Source organism: Ascaphus truei, chromosome 4 (assembly GCF_040206685.1).
Source record: "Ascaphus truei isolate aAscTru1 chromosome 4, aAscTru1.hap1, whole genome shotgun sequence".
NCBI lineage: Eukaryota > Metazoa > Chordata > Amphibia > Anura > Ascaphidae > Ascaphus > Ascaphus truei.
This window is the reverse complement of record NC_134486.1, coordinates 215,087,176-215,093,019: the sequence shown is the minus strand read 5'-3', so window position 1 is coordinate 215,093,019 and position 5,844 is coordinate 215,087,176.

The window sequence follows — 5,844 nt, the reverse complement described above, 5'->3', positions numbered from 1 at the left end:
ATTGGCTGTCCTGCAATAATTTAGAGCAGGAGTGGGGGGCGTGGCTATTAAGGGAGGAGGCGTGTCATTGGCTGGATCAGGGCTGTGTGTGTGTGTGTCTGTGTCCCTCCATTCTCTCCCTCCCCCCTTCCCTCCCCTTCCCTCCTCTCTCTCCCCCTTTCCCTCCTCTCTCACCCCCCTTTCCCTCCTCTCTCACCCCCCCTTCCCTCCTCTCTCACCCCCCTTCCCTCCTCTCTCACCCCTCCCTTCCCTCCTCTCTCTCTCCCCCTTCCCTCTTCTCTCTCCCCCCTTCCCTCCTCTCTGTAACAAGTAGCGCATTGGAATAGAACGCCGAGCACAACCGCGAGGGCGCGTCTAGAGTGTACAATAGTGTTGCTGGTCAGATCAGGGTAATAGAGGACAGCGTAAACGTGGTACTTGCCGGGTCTAGGAGTGTAGAGTAGCGGATCGTTGGGGTACGTAGCTGGAGTCAGGATTGGAAAGAGTAGAGTAGTCGTAGAGCCAAAGCCAGGGGCAATGCAAGAGAGAGCAGCGTCATCGTATTCCAATGCCAGGGTCAGTGCAGGAGAGAGTAGAGTCGTCATATCCAAAGCCAAGGTCAGCGTAGGAGAGTATCACAAGGTACAAGGTTCCAGGCAGAGTCAGGCAGCAAGGTAAGAGGCAGACAGGCACAGAGTAGTGGGGTTCAGCGTCACACAAGAAGTTATGCTCGGCAAGGTATGGACGTACAGAGAGCATATTTAAAAGGCCTCTCACCAATGGGATGCATCCAGGAAGTGGGACTGCGGTTCCTGTTAGGCTGCTGGATCGTGTAGGTGCGTCTTATTGCACAGCCAATTGAGACCGCATCAGAGTGTGCGCGCGTGCTGCGTGTAACCCGCACATCACGTTAGCGACCTGGTCGCGCGCCGTCATCGTGTGCCACGACACTTGTGCCAATACGGGGGTGGAGACTAGAGGCGGGACCCGCGGGAACAGAGGAGCACGGAGCACAGCCACGCTGTGTAGTTCTGACATCAGGGCGGAGGCGGGAACGAGGGGCGGAGACAGCAGATTGATGGGGAGACCGCACACGCGACGTCCGTCAGTGCCAGAGGAACGGGAGCGCGCCCTGTGCCCAGAAACAGAAGAGGCCGAAGGAACCCGCGCAATGCCCGCGCACCGTGCGTAAGTATCACCGTTAGATTGCCTCATTGAGTGCCACAGGAATCAGATGAGCGAGTAAGGGTTAAAGGGACAGAAGCACCAGAACTGCAAAGCCTCACACTCTTCCCCCTTCCCTTCTCTCTCCCCTCCCTTCTCCCCTTCCCTCCTCTCTCTCCCCCTTCCCTCCTCTCTCCCCCTTCCCTCCTCTCTCTCTCTTCCCCACTTCCCTCCTCTCTCTCCCCCCTTCCCTCCTCTCTCCCCACTTGCCTCCTCTATCCCCACTTCCCTCTCCTCAACCCCCTCTCTCACCCCTTCTCGTGCCCCCCCTTCCCTCCCCTCTCTCCCTCCCTTCTCTCCTCTCTCTATCCCCCCTTCCATACTCTCTCCCTCTCCTTCCCTCCTCTCTCCCCACCTCTCCTCCCCCTTCCCTCCTCTCCCCCCTTCCCTTCTCTCTCTCTCCCCTCCTGTCTCCCCTTCCCTCCTCTCTCTCCCCCCTTCCCTCCTCTCTCCCCCTTCCCTCCTCTCTCCCCCCTTACCTCCTCTCTCTCCCCTCTTCCCTCCTCTCTCTCCCCCTTCCCTCCTCTCTCTCTCCCCCACTTCCCTCCTCTCGCTCCCCCTTTCCCTCCTCTCTCCCCATTTGCCTCCTCTATCCCCACTTCCCTCTCCTCTCCCCCCTCTCTCTCACCCCTTCTCGCCCCCCCTTTCCATCCTCTCTCTCTCCCCCTTCCTTCCTCCCTATCTCCCCCTTCCTTCCCCTCTCTCCCCCTTCCCTCCTCTCCTCTCTCTATCCCCCCTTCCATACTCTCTCCCTCCCTTTCCCTCCTCTCTCCCCAACTCTCCTCCCCCTTCCCTCCTCTCCCCCTTCCCTTCTCTATCTCCCCCCCTTCCCTCCTCTCTCCCCACCTTCCCTCCTCTCTCTCCCCCCTTCCCTCCTCTCTCTCTCCCCCCTTCCCTCCTCTCTCCCCCTTTACCTCCTTTCTCTCTCCCCCTTCCCTCCTCTCTCCCCTTCCCTCCTCTCTCCCCCCTCTCCCTCCTTCTCCCTTCCCTTCTCTCTCCCTCCTTCCCTCCTCTCTCCCCCTTCCCTCCTCTCTTCCCCTCTTCCCTTCCCTCCTCCCCTTCCCACCTCCCACTCCCCCCCTTCTCTTCACTCTCCCCCCACTGCACCCCTCTACTCCCTCTCTCCCTCCCCCTGCTCACCCCCTCCCTCCCCCTGCTCCCCTAACCCTCCCTCTGCTCCCCTTGTTCCTCTCTTCCCCCTCTCTCTGCCCCTCCCTTCCACCTCTCTCCACCCACCCTTCCACCTTTCTTAGGTCAGCCCCCCTTCCACCTCTCTCTCTGCTTATCCCCCCCTTCCACCTCTCTCCACTAAGCCCCCCCCCCCCCCTCCACCTCTCTCCTCTCAGCTTATACTGCCTCGCTCTCCCCATTGGTCAGAGTAGGGTCATGTGACCCTGCTCTGCGCTCCGAAGTCAATTTGAACTGTCTCCCCAAGCACCAAGTTTGGGAGAGCGTACGTGTCCGCGGGTGCGTGCGCGGGGACGTTAAGATAACGTTTTAAAGAAGTAAACTCGTCAAGTGCCGCGCGCCTAGCGCGCTCAGCACTAGAGTGGATGTAGCCTAAATCTGTGAAATGTATCATAACCCCTTACTTTAAACAACCAAACCCAAACCCCTTAGGCTGGAGACATGCTGCCGCAGACCGCGCGGAGGCGTCCGCACGCGGCACGATCAGATTGCCTTAGGTAGAGATCACAGTAAAACACAATAGGTAGCGCTAATAAAAAATTATATATATATTATAAAAATACAAAAGAAGAAAAATATATATGATTATATAGATGAAAAGCAGCCTAGATACACCTCTGACCCCTGGTCAGATGATAGCAATAGAACTGTAATGGTATCAATGGCGCTAACAAATATTATAATAGAGATTAAAACAAGTGAATATACAACCAGATGGCGTATGGCAGATTCAATGATGATCTCAGCAGACGATGATCAAACATGAAATATAAAAAAGGAAAGCACAGTATTATACTATGTTTTCCTTTTTTATATTTCATGTTTGATCATCGTCTGCTGAGATCATCATTGAATCTGCCATACGCCATCTGGTTGTATATTCACTTTTTTTTAATACCTATTATCAGTGTTCGACAAACCTATACAGTTGCTCGCCCCGGGCGAGTGGATTTAACATCGTGGCGAGCTCCTATTGGCCCAGGCAGCACACGTGTGGTACTAGGTGGCGAGTAGATTTATTTGTTCGGGGAGTAGATTTTTTGGTGATTTGTCGACCACTGACTATTATAATATTTGTTAGCGCCATTGATACCATTACAGTTCTTAGGTAGTGATCACGCCCATACGGCGCGCTGGTGTGGGCATGCGGAAGCAGGAGGGGGAGCGCGTTGCGTGAGAAATCTGATTTCTCAGCGCGGCACACAGGTCATTTGAGCGGTTCGACCAATGAGGGCGAACCAGCTCCGTGATGTCACAGGCACACCCCTAGACACGCCCACCGACGGCATGTCTACCATGGCCGAAAAACGCACCCGTCACGGCCGCGCACGCCTCCGCAGGGGCGAAGGCATTATGGACCTAGCCTTAGCCTAAAAACCAAAACCCTAACCTCGAACACATTAAAGCAGCAGTTCAAGCTGGCGATTATTTTTTTGTTTAAGTGTTTTTTTTTTTACTTCAATAGTTGCATCAATGCTATTATAACACCCAGTGAATAGCAAAGCTGCCGATCAATCCGTTCTCCTGTGATTGATTGGTGAAGATTCAACCGGGGGGCGATGTAATGCCCTCTGTTTCCTGATTCAGTAGAACGCATATGAATATTCATAAGCATTCCAGTGATACGTGCTCGCTCCCGATCCGCAGGAGGAGAATCAGCCAATCACTTCTCATCTCCTCCACACGTCTCTGTGTGTGTCTCTGTGTGTCTCTCTGTTTCAAAACGATGGGGGGGGAGAACTCTCCAGGCGGCTGCTCGAGGTGCGGTGCCCCCCCTTCGGCCCACCCGGTGCGGGAGGTGGTAGGGGGGGTGGTGTTCCTTCCCTCTGGAGGGGACAATGCGCTCCTTTGCCTCCCGGTGCTCCTTTCCCTCTGGTTGCCCACGCGGGCGGGAGATGGGCGCAGGGAGGGGGAGAGCGGGCGGTGCGCGGTCATGGCTGGCCCCTGGGGCGGGCGGTGGGAGGCGGGGAGCCGCCTGCTCGAATTGCCGCCCTTTTCTCTACCTCCCCCCCCCCCCCCGTCACTCATATCCAAAGCTGCCTCCAGTACTCCAGTGTGTGTGTGTGTGTATGGGAGAGTGTCTGTGTGTGTATGGAACAGAGTGTGTGTATGGGAGTGTATCGGTGTGTGTATGGGAGAGTGTCTGTGTGTATGGGAGAGTGTCTGTTTGTGTGTGTATGGGAGAGTGTCTGTGTATGGGTGTGCGTGTGTATGGGAGAGTGTGTGTGTGCAGGACACCAGAAGTACCCACCCAGTCATCACCTCCCCCAGTCAGTCACCCGCCCCCCCCCCCCCGCACCCAGTCAGTCAGGCACCCACTCAGTCATTCACCCACCCAGTCAGTCAGTTGGTCACCCACCCTCTCCCTCTCTGTCACCCACCCTCTCCCTCTCTATATAGCGTGCGTGTGTGTGTACACACACATATGTATGTGCGCACCCCAGGTGCCTGACCCAGAAGTCTTCTCTGACTTCCAGTGTCTGCCGCTGCTACAGCGCAACTCCTCCCTGCTACCCTCCTGTGCTGCTCCTGCTCCGCTCACATGGTCCTCTTCTCCCTCCGCCACCAGCTGCTGTCCTCTGCTGCTGCCGGCTGCTTACCTTCGCTGCAGGATGCCGTCCTTCTCTTCCTCCGCCATGGCTGCTGTTCTCCAAACCTACCTGGCCGAGTACCCGGCTACCAGGCCTGGTAATTTTTCTTTTTCCCCTGTGTACCCGGTGTTTTTTTAGGAGCTAGTCCATCACTAGTGTATCTATCTACAGATATAGATAGCTGCAGTGAGTGTATATGGAGGTCCTTGAATGTATTTGCAATTTTATTTTAATTAAAAAAGAATCTATATAACTATACAAAATTGTCTATTATTAATGAAAATAGCCTAGATTTAGCCTATAATATTAATAATCCCCTCAGATCAGGGCACTCACTACTGGCCAATAAATTATATATATGAGAGAAGGGGCGATTTCTGTCCTGTGTAGTGGCACGCGCAGGGGGGGGGGGGGCGTGCCTGTGATGTCACGTGAGCGGTTCGTCCTCATTTGCCGAACCGCGCACGTGACTAGGGCAAGTGCGATAAATTCAAAAGTATTTGTCTCGCCAAGCAGCTGCGCGCGGAGAGCTCATGGTCACACACATTGGTCAAACACATTGTCGTAATGTGTTTGATCGCACTGAGCGCAAGCGTGCATGTGCGCTCGCTCACGGCCTGGACGAGCCCTTATGGTGCCGAAGGCCGCAGCCATGCTAGGAGTGTGCGTGCGATTGCGGCGCGATCAAACACTCCCCCCCCCCACCCCGAGATCTGGCCGCTGTGTCCCCACAGCGCTGCAGGGGGAAGGAGAGAGGGAGGGGGCTTCTGGTAACAGGAGGGGGTGTTGAGCGCGCCGTATCCTCTGCATCCCGCGCAGAACCGCGAAGACCCGGCCAACCACCATCACTAACCGCCCACTG